Here is a 16,622-nt window from a genome sequence, read left to right on the forward strand (position 1 = left end):
CGCGGCTGCAAGATAGGTCCCACATGTCAGCCCGACTGTTGAATAAACATTTCCTTTCTCGAATTTATATTTGACCCCTGATTTCTGGCTACTTTGCCATTTCTTTCGATCCACTGCCGCCTTGTCAACGTTGAGGACACTGCTGCAAAATAGGTCCCACATGTCATCCTCTATGTAGAATAAATATTTCCTTTATTGGATTATTTTTTTCTTTCGATCTCTGGCCGCATTTCAATGATGAGGACGCAGGTATTGGGCCGTTATCTCCTGAGCTAGTAGGCCCATGTAAATTACCATGTAGATTGCCGTACAGTACGAGTACTTTTTTCTATCCTGAAATCTAACCGGCGGGCGCGTGACAGACGTACGTCCCGGGCACACCCACTAGACGACAACTGATGCGTAAGCTATCTGATATCAGGTGCCGTTTTCTGAAAAAATGTAACTTTTAAACCGTGCGGCGGAATTACAATCCGTTTTCACTTCTACAATCCCCACGATGAGAGATTCGAAACTAGAACACATTTTCATATGTTTCGACGAATTTTTTTAGCAAGCAACTTTGATGCGCGACAAAGCAATTTTATTATGCAGCAAAATAACTTTGGTATGTGACAAAGCAACTTTGATATGCAACTAACATATGCACTTTTTGGTACACGAAGGTACAACTTTGATGCCCGACAACAATTTTGGTGTCAATCGGAGCATTTTCAATGAGTGACGAAGGAACTTAAGTGCCCTGCATAGCAACTTTGGCGCCCGGTGACGTAGTTTTTTAACCTTGCAGAGCAACTTTGGCGTCCGACCGAGCAAATTTTGTGTCCTCCAGAGCAACTTTGGTACTCGAGAGAGCAAATTTGGTTTGTGACGGTCTAATTTTGGCGTCCATCAAAGCAACTTTGGTGTCCACCGAATAAATTTTGATGGATGGATGAGCAACTTTGGTATCCAACGATGCAATTTTCATTGTGAATGTAGATTTACGCTGTGCAGCAAAGTTGCTTCGTCCCGCACTAAAGTTGCATCATCTTGCATTATAATTGCTTTGTCGCACGTAAGTTGCTTTAGAAAAAACTTTATCAAAATACATAGAAATGAGATCTAGTTTTGAGGAGCTCACCGCAAGAAATTCAAAAGTGAAAGCGGATCTTAATTTTGACATCTGGTGCAAAAGTTATACGATTTTGAACATTTATAAAAGAAAATTAATCTAAATTATTTCACGCCTTTCCTTCTGTGATCAGGTACACGTACCAATGTGTACATAATATTTTCTTCTATATCTTTTGGAGGATGGGGCATGAATTTTCCTTATTTAAGGGTGTGCCAAGATTAACCAACGAGCACGCGCGTGCTCGCTAGACGTGCCTTTTTTCTATTGGTAAGGTTTTTTTTGAGAACTTTCTATTGGTAAGGTGGTACATAGGGGTACCCTTACCAAAAAAAATATGTGGTACATGGAGCAGCGCTGGAACCCTGATCGTTACTGAAGTCATTTGCGCCGAATAGCGCGAGCTTAGCTAATTTTTGAAGAAAAAAAAAATTTCTGGCGTGGTATTCAAAACAAAGATCTTCATGTCTGCTACTCCACCAAAAAACAGACCAGCATGTATTCATCACAATACGGGTAGCTAATTTAGGAAAAATGTGTTCATCACGGGATTCAAACAAAGATCTTCATCTCTGCTAAATTTTGATTTCACCAAAAACCGAACAGCGTGTGTTCATGACGTTAACTTCACAAACACTATGGTTTCTCTATAAAATAAGGTCACCATCCGGTCTTTTACTGAAGGCATTTGCGAAAAGTGTCTTTGGCTCATGGGCACCAGTGCTCCTGCTGTTTAAAAAAAATCAAAAATCATACATATTTGTTTCAAAAAAATCTGAAAAAAAATGTAGACATAACAAATAAAGTAACCTACAAGCGTGTAAAATTTTAATATGAAATTCTTTATATTGTAGACTACACAAAAAAGTCAAAATCTGTTGAAATTTGGAGATCTGAAATATGCATACCCAGATCCACACGTTTGTTATTTTTGTGCCAGAATTTTTTGTATTTGAAATTGAAATTTTGTACGCTTATGGGACAATTCATACTACACCATGATTTTTTTCTAATTTTTTTGAAACACATAAATATGTTTTTTATTTTTTCTAAACTAGCAGGAGCACTGGTGCCCAAGAGCACCAAATCTCTTAGGCATTTGCGCCTAATAGCGCGAGCTTAGCCAATTTTTGAAGAAAAAGAGATGTCCATTGTGGTATTCAGGACAAAGATCTTCATGTCTGCTACTCGACCAAACAACAGACCAGCATGTATTCATCATAATACGGGTAGCTAATTTGTGAAAAATATGTTCAGCACGGGATTCAAACAAAGATCTTCATCTCTGCAAAATTTTGATTTCATCAAAAACCGAACAGCGAATGTTCATGAGGTTAAGTTCACGAACAAAGATCTTCATCTCTGCACAAGCTAATAAACAAGCAACCTCGAAATTGAAGATGGATATACTAACTTATTTAAATTGGAGAGTCAAATAATATCAAGTTATCCATGACATACTTATTCATAAATTAATTAAAACATGTGTATATCGGCTGAGTTTTATAAGTACTAATTGAATCATGCTAAAAATAGAAGGGCTAGAACTAACCTTTAATGATCGGGTCAAGCTTATATAAGCAGCATCACAAATACATACTCGATAGGTTATCAGAAGAGCTAGTCTACTCTCAAGTATGACGACACCTAGAAGGAAACAAGTACAAACCAATCCACATGGCTTTTATCAAGACAAATGTAACAACCTTATGTTGGGTGGATCTTTTGATGATGTCTAACACTCTCTTATTACTGTGTCATGCAGATGGAGGTATGCCGGTTTCTCTATATATTTCCTGTTCATTTTGGTATAGCATATGGGCACACCTTTGCATATGTAACTAAGACTAAACAAAATAATTTTAATATATAATCCCCATATTATAATGCTAATGTATGTAACATTGTTATGTGTAGGTTCTCCAAAGCCAGCCCCCATCCCAAACTTATGTATGCATGCATTTCAAAAGTTGCGAGGGAGACTATATATCCGAACAGCCGTGCAGGGATCACTGCGCATTTTTTGAATACAAGAATGGATACTGCCATACAGACCGCGGTGGCATTTGCTGCTGCTCTAATTGAACACCATAAAAAATATGAATAATTAAACTTAATGTGTTATCTTGTGATAAGAAGTTGTTGCATGTAACATGGCGTCAACATACATGTTGCACCATGGATAGATATATTTGAGAGAAAAAATGAATAAATGGAAAATTCAGCGTGATCAGTTCTTTAAAGCTTTTCTAATATTATTTATTTGCATCTTTGCATATAACTACACTCCAATACTCCACGTATCGATCAAGTTCTAGGTTATTACTCAAAAGTCACATGTGTTATCAAATTCAATTTTGTCGTAACAGGAGGTTCCTTCAATTTCCGTGGGCCTTGGCATGCGCGGCCTAAATGTTTCCATGCCTCCATCATTTTTTGCGGGCTTCAGTGCACCGTGCAGCCGCATGCGACCAATTATACAGCCGGTATAAGAGGACAATACTATTTGTTTTCTTGAACATGTCTTCTATGTCTACTCATTAGGTGATGTGGGACTAAAAATTTAAGATCCGTTTTCTGTGCGCAGAGCATCGAACGTTCGATGGTGGGACTCAGCCTGGTAGAGGGAGCACATAATAAAAAAAATTGTACTAGACTTAGTGTGGGCATCTAAAGGTATAATTGTTGCACCCTCATGGGGCTCTCACAGCGTTGTGAGCTTCTCAGCCACAGGATGCTGTCAGCTGGAGCATCTCAACCGTCCATTCTAGGTAAGACTTCACTGCCCACTAGATCAAGACAAGAAACGGCGGGGTTCTACCCTTCTGCCACTGCGCGCGGGCCCTTCTCTTAGAAGGTCCATGTTGTCAGTTGCCTGGGTGGTAAATGGACGAGAACGTGACTACATAAGCGGAGAAAGTGGACGTGGTGGGCCTGTGCGGCGCGTGGGTGTCCTGCCACTCGCTCTCCTCTCTAGATCAAGGTGAGGAACGATGCATTTATACCCGCGCGTGCATGCACCTGGGGCCGGCTAGCGGGCGGCCCGCCCCGTCGGTCGGCTGGGCAGATTTTGGGTGAAGTCGCGTGTGTGTGGGCGGCGTTGGGGGCGGTGAGCTGCGGCCGAGGATAATATCTTCGCTCTCCGGGATAGCTTGGGGATTTCTCATCTCGCCGTCTTGGTCGTGGGTTTGTTCTGGCTCGTTGGCGACTCGCCATGTCAACACCCGGGTTTTTAAATCCAGATGCCTATTATGCCGTACATCGCAATCCCAGGAATAATGTTTTTGCGAGACATAATAGTAAGTAGCATAGAGTCATCATTTATTACAACACATATTGTCTTACAACCATAGATCACATGATCCAATATTACACGAATATATTGTTCAACATCACAAATAGTAGCGGAAGCGAAGTAGTAGTGGACTATCTATTTCACAGGCAACGCTTGACGTTAGAAGACGATCCTAGTTATCGTAGACGTCCTGTTGTCCTTCATCCTGATACTGGTGCTCTCCTTCATAGTCTGGTATTTGAATAGCCAGGGCAAAGCCATGAGTACTTTTAAAGTACTCGCAAACTAACTCTAAAATAATTACTTATTAAGTGTAGTAAGGGATGCTAAGCTCTAGGTTTATTTGCATAAAGCCAATTCTTGGTTTGATAAACATTTAGTAGAGCCTTATCATGTGCTAGACTAACTCAAGTGGGAACATTAGTGTCATTCCCACAACTTATATTGATTCATCTCAATATCACCTTTCAATTCATCATTCATTTTTAAGATCAAATTTATGATAACGGAGATAGTATGGCCTTTCCAATCGTCCGTAACCGTGGACACGGCTATTCGAATAGGTTTAACACTCTGCAGAGGTTGTACTCTTGTGCCACAACTTGTGATTACATCCGTCGAGGAAAACCCCGAATCATCGTAACACAGTACGCAGATCATCAACCCTAACCTTTCACTTATATATGCTAGTATGAGCACCTCTCCCCATGAGCTTGGCCTCCCGGTGGAAACCGCAGTTAACCCGGGAACTGCACAGGGCTTGGGCCGTACATTCACCTCATTTTAACATCATTCCACACTTAACGGAGGCAGCCTCGGCGTAACCCCTATGATGCTTGTTCAGAGGGAACCCATACTAAAATACACAAGTTTCTAGTTAAGCCCTACCCATAATCAGGTATTGTGGGGGTACTTGTATAATTGGAAGGGTATCGCATTCAAAACCAATCATCAATTTTATCAAAAATCACCATCTTCTCTTGTTCAAATCCACCTCCACTTTACTTTCTTTCAAAGTCATTTCACTTCACCATGTTCCCATCTAGAGTAGTCAATTTTAATTGATTAGCACTAGCAACTATATGAGGGGTGCTATCTAGCTTTGAGTTGTGCTAATCTAACTTCAAGTATGGTTCTAATCTAGACCAAGTGAATCATAAATCCAAAAGTACTTTGAAATAAATAAGTAAAAGTAAAAGTAAGTAAAAACATGGGATAGGTAATACATAAAAGTAAAGTGTGATGGTGCCTTTGCTCTAGTAGAGCTAAGCACTTGTGTTTAGCAAGGGTTCGCTTGCCTTGAGCTGAGTAGTTATCGAAGTTCTCTTCTTCTTCCTGAGAGTAGGCCTCCTCCTCTTGGTATTCCTCGGTACTAGCGTCTATATACGAATACGAGGTATAAATACTAAACCAAGCTCACATACTAAACTAGAAACACTCAAAATAGTCCACACACTAATCCTATCATCAACCAAGCATGGCATGGTGGATTATTTGATGAATTCTTATTTAAGAGAAAAAATGATTTCCTCTTATTATTACTATTTCAAAGCTTTGGTATGTAGCTCCTTAGAGAAATTAATTTCTTCTCATTACCTCATAATAAGATTTAATCTCTTCATATAATACTCAGGTATGAAATATAGGTTGACCCAAAGTCAACATTTCATATCTATTATATGTGAGTACAATTTAATTGAAGTGCTACACTTCACAAAGTTTTAAATACTACATTTAGGTGAATTAGAATCTCTAAGTAATAATTATCAGGGGTTCATTAGCCTAAGTCATTTCCCCCGGTCATATTACCTAGGATCAAGATTTAAATGAGAGGGTAGCTCTCATATGACTTATTGAATTTTGAATTCAAGTTTCATTACACTAGAATTGACTACATAGCTATTTTATTTCATCTAGTCCATGATCATACAAATAACATGTCTATATTATTGCATAATCAATTAGAGGACATCATTTGTGATTTATTAGAATTGGAATCAATTCAAAATCTATTCTGGTTAAATTTTAAAAAAGTTTGAATGTACAAAAGTCCCTGTCTTGTCTTTTTTATCAATTTAAATCTACTATGAATTTGGAGGTGGGACCAGTGGAATTGGTTAGATAATTTCATGGGCTTTCCAACGGTATAAAGTTTGCTAAATTTGTTTTGGCAGATTTCAAACTATTCAAATTTTACTAAACCATCTGCAGCACAAATTGAAATAAGTTTAAACCTAATTTTGAATCGTGGGCTTGGGCGGGAAACCTTAACGGGCCGAAACGGTATTTAATTTTACTGCGCAGCCCAACAAGCCACAGGTGCGAGTGGGCTGCCCTGACGAGGTGGGGGCCACCCGTCAGTGTGTTATAACACAGCGAAACGGTATGATCAATTTAGGCCGTAGGATTAGAAGGGAGATCGACGGCGTGTGAGCGTCGTCGTCTCCGGTGAGAGGCGAGCTCACTAGCGGCGAGCCTAGGGGGTCGGGGAGCCTACCAGGCCGTTGCAGGGGTCTGGCAGTTGATACGTCTCCGACGTATCGATAATTTCTTATGTTCCATGCCACATTATTGATGATATCTACATGTTTTATGCACACTTTATGTCATATTCGTGCATTTTCTGGAACTAACCTATTAACAAGATGCCGAAGTGCCAGTTCCTGTTTTCTGCTGTTTTTGGTTTCAGAAATCCTAGTAACGAAATATTCTCGGAATCGGACGAAATCAACGCCCAGGTTCCTATTTTGCCCGGAAGCATCCAGAACACCCGAGAGCCGCCAGAGGGAAGCCCTGGGGGCCCCACACTACACCCTGGCGCGGCCAGAGGGGGGCCGCACCGCCCTATGGTGTGGTGGCCCCAGGCCCCCTCCGAGGCTGCCCTTCCGCCTATTTAAAGCCTCCGTCGCGAAAACCCTATGACGTTCGACGAAACCAGAGAAAACCTTCCAGAGCCGCCGCCATCGCGAAGCCAAGATCTGGGGGACAGGAGTCTTTGTTCCGGCACGCCGCCGGAACGGGGAAGTGCCCCCGGAAGGCTTCTCCATCGACACCGCTGCCATCTCCACCGCCATCTTCATCACCGCTGCTGCTCCCATGAGGAGGGAGTAGTTCTCCATCGAGGCTCGGGGCTGTACCGGTAGCTATGTGGTTCATCTCTCTCCCATGTACCTCAATACAATAATCTCATGAGCTGCTTTACATGATTGAGATTCATATGAGTTTTGTATCACTATTCATCTATGTGCTACTCTACTGATGTTATTAAAGTAGTTTTATTCCTCCTGCACGGTGTAATGGTGACAGTGTGTGCATCCGTGTTAGTACTTGGCGTATGCTACGATTGTAATCTCTTGTAGATTATGAAGTTAACTATTGCTATGATAGTATTGATTGATCTATGCCTCCTTTCTTAGCATGAAGGTGACAGTGTGCATGCTACGTTAGTACTTGGTTTAGTTGTGTTGATCTATCTTACACTCTAAGGTTATTTAAATATGAACATTGAATTGTGGAGCTTGTTAACTCCGGCATTGAGGGTTCGTGTAATCCTACGCAATGTGTTCATCATCCAACAAGAGAGTGTAGAGTATGCATTTATCTATTCTGTTATGTGATCAATGTTGAGAGTGTCCACTAGTGAAAGTCTGATCCCTAGGCCTTGTTCCTAAATACTGCTATCGCTGCTTGTTTACTGTTTTACTGCGTTACTACTGCTGCGTTACTACTGCTTGTTTACTGTCCTGGGCAAAGCACTTTTCTGGTGCTGTTGCTACTACTTATTTATACCACCTGTATTTCACTATCTCTTCGCCGAACTAGTGCACCTATTAGGTGTGTTGGGGACACAAGAGACTTCTTGCTTTGTGGTTGCAGGGTTGCATGAGAGGGATATCTTTGACCTCTTCCTCCCTGAGTTCGATAAACCTTGGGTGATCCACTTAAGGGAAAACTTGCTGCTGTTCTACAAACCTCTGCTCTTGGAGGCCCAACACTGTCTACAGGAAAAGGAGGGGGCGTAGACATCAAGCTATTTTCTGGCGCCGTTGCCGGGGAGGAAAGGTAAAAGGTACTCACACTCCGGACCTCAGCTACCAAGCTATTTTCCGCCGTTGTAAGTACTCAAAGCTATTTCCTTTAGATCCTGCAATTGCATCTTTTTGTTTCTTGTTTACACTAGTTTGGCATAATGGACAAAAATGAGCTTCTTATGCTATTTCCTGATTTAAAACATGGATTGTTTGATGCGAAAATTAAAAAACCTATGGAATCTTATTTGCATGCTGGTAGTAATATTAGTATGAACGCTTTGAACACCATTGTTGATAATGATATAGAAAGTTCTAAGCTTGGGGAAGCTGGTTTTCATGATCTTTTTAGTCCCCCAAGCATTGAGGAGAAAATTTTCTTTGATGATACTTTGCCTCCCATATATGATGATTATAATGATAGTGGTCTTTTGGTGCCACCTACTATGGAGAGTAAATTTTGTTGTGATTATACTATGCCTCCAACACTTGATGAGAATAATAATGATAGCTACTTTGTTGAATTTGCTCCTACTACAATTAATAAGAATAACTATGCTTATGTGTATGAGACTCATGATAAGAATGCTTTATGTGATAGTTATATTGTTGAGTTTGCTCATGATGCTACTGAAAGTTATTATGAGAGAGGAAAATATGGTTGTAGAAATTTTCATGTTACTAAAACACCTCTCTATGTGCTAAAATTTTTGAAGCTACACTTGTTTTATCTTCCTATGCTTGTTACTTTGCTCTTCATGAACTTGTTTATTTACAAGATTCCTATGCATAGGAAGCATGTTAGACTTAAATGTGTTTCTAATTTTCCTCTTGATGCTCTCTTTTGCTTCAAATACAATTTCTTGCGAGTGCATCATTAAAACTGCTGAGCCCATCTTAATGGCTATAAAGAAAGAACTTCTTGGGAGATAACCCATGTGTTATTTTGCTACAGTACTTTGTTTTATATTTGAGTCTTGGAAGTTGTTTACTACTGTAGCAACCTCTCCTTATCTTACTTTTGTGTTTTGTTGTGCCAAGTGAAGCCTCTAATCGAAGGTTGATACTAGATTTGGATTTCTGCGCAGAAACAGATTTCTATCCGTCACGAATCTGGGCTGTTTTCTCTGTAGGTAACTCAGAAAAATATGCCAATTTACGTGCGTGTTCCTCAGATATGTACGCAACTTTCATTAGTTTTGAGTTTTCTGATCTGAGCAACGGAAGTATTTATTAGAAATTCGTCTTTACAGACTGTTCTGTTTTGACAGATTCTGCCTTTTATTTCGCATTGCTTCTTTCGCTGTGTTGGGTGGATTTCTTTGTTCCATTACCTTCCAGTAGCTTTGAGCAATGTCCAGAAGTGTTAAGAATGATTGTGTCACCTCTGAACATGTGAGTTTTTGATTATGTACTAACCCCTCTAATGAAGTTTATGAGAAGTTTGGTGTGAAGGAAGTTTTCAAGGGTCAAGAGAGGAGGATGATATACTATGATCAAGAAGAGTGAAAGGTCTAAGCTTGGGGATGCCCCGGTGGTTCATCCCTGCATATTTCAAGAAGACTCACGCATCTAAGCTTGGGGATGCCCAAGGCATCCCCTTCTTCATCGACAAATTATCAGGTTCTTTCTCTTGAAACTATCACTACAAGAGAATTGGCATGTAGAGACACTATTTTGGTCCAGTAGAGACACTTAAATTGCTCGTACGTAGTTATAGAGGCACTTTCCATATTGTCTCAAAAGTGTTACTATGGGCGGTGTCTCTATGTGCTAAGGACAGTAGTAATAATGTCTTTACATTTTAAAAGACATAAAATAGGCATTATATTGTGTCTCTAGTGTAAATAAATGTGAAGAAACCATGTGAAAAGCAATACTCGAACTCATGACCTTAATGATTAAGAGTTAATCAATTAACCATCTCACCCTTTCACAAGTATATGTTGATACTTCGAACAAATTTCTAATTAGTATTGCCCACCATGGCCCAAACATAGAACAAATGTCTCTAGAGAACAAGCAAAATGCCTCAAACATTGCCTCTAGAGGAAAAGTAAGGACATACAATCAAGTGTCTCATGGATTGCCTCTTGATAACTTATCTGTGACACTTTTGGAGTGTCTCATAAGTTGTCTATAGAATGAAAATTGCAATACCTTACAGAAATGTCTCAACTAATGTCTCTACATTTGAGACTATTTCTGAAGTGTCTCAAAAAGTGTCACTAAAATATGCAAAGTGTCTTAATGTGATTTTTAATGAGGCAAAGTAGGAAGTGTCTCTAGTAAAATGTCTCCATGGAAGGTTTTTCTTGTAGTGTATATTTTTATTCGGTCACATCTTATGTGCTTTACTTGGAGCGTCTGTATGCTTTTATTTTTTGTTTATGTTTGAATAAATTGGATTACATCATGCTTGTGTGGGAGAGAGACACGCTCCGCTGTTGCATATGGACAAGTATGTCCTTAGGCTTTACTCATAGTATTCATGGCGAAGTTTCTTCTTCGTTAAATTGTTATATGGTTGTAATTGGAAAATGATACATGTAGTAATTGCTAAAATGTCTTGGATAATTTGATACTTGGCAATTGTTGTGCTCATGTTTAAGCTCTTGTATCATATGCTTTGCACCTATTAATGAAGAAATACATAGAGCATGCTAAAATTTGGTTTGCATATTTGGTCTCTCTAGAGTCTAGATAATTTCTAGTATTGAGTTTGAACAACAAGGAAGACGGTGTAGAGTCTTATAATGTTTTCAATATGTCTTTTATGTGAGTTTTGCTGCACTGCTTCATCCTTGTGTTTGTTTCAAATAGCCTTGCTAGCCCAAACCTTGTATCGAGAGGGAATACTTCTCATGCATCCAAATACTTGAGCCAACCACTATGCCATTTGTGTCCACCATACCTACCTACTACATGGTATTTCTCCGCCATTCCAAAGTAAATTGCTTGAGTGCTACCTTTAAAATTCCATCATTCACCTTTGCAATATATAGCTCATGGGACAAATAGCTTAAAAACTATTGTGGTATTGAATATGTACTTATGCACTTTATCTCTTATTAAGTTGCTTGTTGTGCGATAACCATGTTCCTGGGGACGCCTGATGTCTACGTTCCCCCTCCTTTCCTGTAGACAGTGTTGGGCCTCCAAGAGCAGAGGTTTGTAGAACAGCAGCAAGTTTTCCCTTAAGTGGATACCCAAGGTTTATCGAACTCAGGGAGGAAGAGGTCAAAGATATCCCTCTCATGCAACCCTGCAACCACAAAGCAAGAAGTCTCTTGTGTCCCCAACACACCTAATAGGTGCACTAGTTCGGCGAAGAGATAGTGAAATACAGGTGGTATGAATATATATGAGCAGTAGCAACGGTGCCAGAAAATAGCTTGATGGTGTGTAGTTGATGGTGGTAGAATTGCAGCAGTAGTAACGCAGTAAAACAGTAAACAAGCAGCGGTGATAGCAGTATTTAGGAACAAGGCCTAGGGATTACACTTTCACTAGTGGACACTCTCAACATTGATCACATAACAGAACAGATAAATGCATACTCTACACTTTTGTTGGATGATGAACGCATTGCGTAGGATTACACGAACCCTCAATGCCGGAGTTAACAAGCTCCACAATTTGTTCATATTTAGTAACCTTATAGTGTAAGATAGATCAACAGACTAAACCAAGTACTAACATAGCATGCACACTTTCACCTTCATGCATATGTAGGAGGAATAGATCACATCAATACCATCATAGTAATAATTAACTCCACAATCTACAAGAGATCATGATCATAGCCTACGACAAGAACCACACGGTGCACACACTAATCACCTTTACACACGTGCAGGAGGAATAGAACTACTTTAATAACATCACCAGAGTAGCACATAGATAAATTGTGATACAAAACTCATATGAATCTCAATCATGTAAAGCAGCTCATGAGATTATTGTATTGAGGTACATGGGAGAGAGATGAACCACATAGCTACAGCGAAGCCCTCAGCCTCAGGGGTGAATTACTCCCTCCTCATCATGGGGGCAGCGATGGCGGTGAAGATGGCGGTGAAGATGGCGGTGGAGATGGCTCCGGGGGCAATTCCCCGTCCGGCAGGGTGCCGGAACAGAGAGTTCTGTCCCCCGAATTGGAGTTTCGCGATGGCGGCGGCGCCCCTGGAGTCTTTCTGGAGTTTCGTCAAATTGGTGTCGAGGTTTTAGGTCACGACGGCTTAAATAGGCGAAGAATCGGAGTCGGAGGGGGCCTGGGCTGGCCACACCATAGGGGGGCGCGCCCCCCCCTTGGGCCGCGCCACCCTAGGGTGTGGGGCCCCCCTGGCACTCCTCCGACTCTCCTTCGGTGTTCTGGAGCCTTCCGGGAAAAATAGGAGGTTTGGCGTTGATTTCGTCCAATTCCGAGAATATTGCCCGAACAGCCTTTCTGGAACCAAAAACAGCAGAAAACAGCAACTGGCCTCTCGGCATCTCGTCAATAGGTTAGTTCCGGAAAACGCATAAAAATGATATAAAGTGTGAACAAAACATGTTGGTATTGTCATAAAACAAGCATGGAACATCAGAAATTATAGATACGTTGGAGACGTATCAGCATCCCCAAGCTTAGTTCCTACTCGTCCTCGAGTAGGTAAACGATAAAAGATAATTTCTGAGGTGACATGCTACCAACATAATCTTAATCATACCATTGTAAAGCATATGAGATGAATGCAGCGATTCGAAACAATGTAAATGCAATGAGTAAACAATTGAATCATATAGCAAAGACTTTTCATGAATAGTACTTTCGAGACAAGCATCAACAAGTCTTGCATAAGAGTTACTCATAAAGCAATAAATTCTTAGTAAAGGTATTGAAGCAACACAATGGAAGATTAAGTTTCAGCGGTTGCTTTCAACTTGTAACATGTATATCTCATAGATAGTTGTCAATGCAGAGCAATATAACAAATGCAATAAGCAAGTATGTAAGAATCAATGCACAGTTCACACAAATGTTTGCTTCTTGAGGTGGAGAGAAATAGGTGAACTGACTCAACAATAAAAGTAAAAGAATGGTCCTTCAAAGAGGAAAGCATCGATTGCTATATTTGTGCTAGAGCTTTGGTTTTGAAAACATATAGAGAGCATAAAAAAAAGTAAAGTTTTAAGAGGTGTTTGTTGTTGTCAACGAATGGTAATGGGTACACTAACTACCTCGCCAACCGGACTTCCAAGAGCGGCTCCCATGAATTATTTTATTTTTGGGTGGCACTCCTTCCAACCTTTCTTTCGCAAACCATGGCTAACCGAATCCTCGGGTGCCTGCCAACAATCTCATACCATGAAGAAGTGCCTTTTTATTTTAGTTTTATTATGATGACACTCCTCCCAACCTTTGCTTACACAAGCCATGGCTAACCGAATCCTTCGGGTGCCGTCCAACAATCACATACCATGGAGGAGTGTCTATTTTTGTTAATTAATTTGGGACTGGGAATCCCATTGCCAGCTCTTTTTGCAAAATTATTAGATAAGCGGATGTGCCACTAGTCCATATGAGAGTCCGTCAAAAGTAAATGACAAGGTTGAAAGCTAAACACCACATACTTCCTCATGAGCTATAAAACATTGACACAAATCAGAGGTGATAAATTTTGAATTGTTTAAAGGTAGCACTCAAGCAATTTACTTTGGAATGGCAGGAAATACCACATAGTAGGTAGGTATGGTGGACACAAATGGCATAGTGTTGTTTGGCTCAGGATTTGGATGCATGAGAAGTATTCCCTCTCGATACAATGGTTTAGGCTAGCAAGGCTTATTTGAAACAAACACAAGGATGAACCGGTGCAGCAAAACTCACATAAAAGACATATTGAAAACATTATAAGACTCTACACCGTCTTCCTTGTTGTTCAAACTCAATACTAGAAATTATCTAGACCTTAGAGAAACCAAATATGCAAACCAAATTTTAGCATGCTCTATGTATTTCTTCATTAATGGGTGCAAAGCATATGATGCAAGAGCTTAAACATGAGCACAACAATTGCCAAGTATCACATTACCCAAGACATTATAGCAATTACTACATGTATCATTTTCCAATTCCAACCATATAACAATTTAACGAAGAGGAAACTTCGCCATGAATATTATGAGCTAAGAACACATGTGTTCATACGAACCAGCGGAGCGTGTCTCTCTCCCACACAAGCATTTATTCAAACAAAAACAAAAATAGAAACAAACAAACAGACGCTCCAAGAAAAGCACATAAGATGTGATGGAATAAAAATATAGTTTCAGGGGAGGAACCTGATAATTTGTCAATGAAGAAGGGGATGCCTTGGGCATCCCCAAGCTTAGATGCTTGAGTCTTCTTGAAATATGCAGGGGTGAACCACCGGGTGCATCCCCAAGCTTAGAGCTTTCACTCTTCTTGATCATAGTATATCATCCTCCTCTCTTGACCCTTGAAAACTTCCTTCACACCAAACTTCTCATAAACTTCATTAGAGGGGTTAGTACATAATCAAAAACTCACATGTTCAGAGGTGACACAATCATTCTTAACACTTCTGGACATTGCTCAAAGCTACTGGAGTTTAATGGAACGAAGAAATCCATCCCACATAGCAAAAGAGGCAATGCGAAATAAAAAGGCAGAATCTATCAAAACAGAACAGTCCGTAAAGACGAATTTCTAATAAATACTTCCGTTGCTCAGATCAGAAAACTCAAAACTAATGAAAGTTGCGTACATATCTGAGGAACACGCACGTAAATTGGCATATTTTTCTGAATTTTCTACAGAGAGAAAATCCCAGATTCGTGACAGATAGAAATCTGTTTCTGTGCAGAAATCCAAATCTAGTATCAACCTTCGATTAGAGGCTTCACTTGGCACAACAAAACACAAAACTAAGATAAGGAGAGGTTGCTACAGTAGTAAACAACTTCCAAGACACAAATATAAAACAAAGTACTGTAGCAAAATAACACATGGGTTATCTCCCAAGAAGTTCTTTCTTTATAGCCATTAAGATGGGCTCAGCAGTTTTAATAATCCATTCGTGGGAAATAATATTTGAAGCAAAAGGGAGCTTCAAGAGGCAAATTCAAAACAAATTTAAGTCTAACATGCTTCCTATGAAGAGGAATCTTGTACACAAATGAATTCATGAAGAACAAAGTGACAAGCATAAGAGGATAAAACACGAGTAACTTCAAGATTCTCAACATAAAGAGGGGAAACTTAATATTATTAAGATGCATATAACCATATTTCCCTCTCTCATAATAACTTTCAGTAGCATCATTGATGAAATCCACAATATACCCATCACTTAAAACATTCTTATCATGGTTCATATGCATAGAAGTATCATTAAATTTTGCATAAGAAGAGTTATTCTCATTAATAGTAATTGGAGCAAGATTATTATCCAGAATTTGAACATGGTAAACAAGTTGCCTATTAAGGGGATTGTTTTTGGTAATCCAATCATGACTATGACAAGTTTCATAAGGATAATTAGAACCTATATCATAGCATTCTTTATAATAATCATTAGAGACCGGAGGCATAGTGTCATCATAAGAAATAGAATAGTTATCCTTCACAATCGGTTTATCTGTGTCCACACCATTATTGTTATTAGAAGGAGATGTATCAAGAACATAATGACCAGTAGCTAAAGGATTTGCAAACACCTCTTCCCCAAGCTTAGAGCTTTCTATATCATTATGGGAGGAAGCATGGATAGCACTGACACTATGGCAATTATTATCATCATCATTTTCAGAATTAATTTCCCAGAGATTTGCAATATCAAAAGTGGTGTGCTCATTCAAATCATGATTGCTAATGTATGTAAAGGGCATAGGAAGATCATCATATTCAGATTCATTATCACAATAATCATTAGGAGCAACATACTTACGGTTACCTATTGTTATCTCATATACGCGGGGATATGATGTTACCTCTTTCTTTTTATTCCCCTTCTTCTTCTTCTTCGTTCCCTTCTTCTTCTTCTCTTCCTTCTCCTCGTTCCCTTCTTTAGGTGGAAGAGGCTTGAAGGGTGGCTTGTCCGCATAACCTGATTTACTTTCAGAAACAATAGAAGAAACTTGGGAGAATCCCTCCTTTTCATTAATTAGTTGAAAACAC

The sequence above is a fragment of the Lolium perenne genome, chromosome 3 (genome assembly GCF_019359855.2).
Source record: "Lolium perenne isolate Kyuss_39 chromosome 3, Kyuss_2.0, whole genome shotgun sequence".
Lineage (NCBI taxonomy): Eukaryota > Viridiplantae > Streptophyta > Magnoliopsida > Poales > Poaceae > Lolium > Lolium perenne.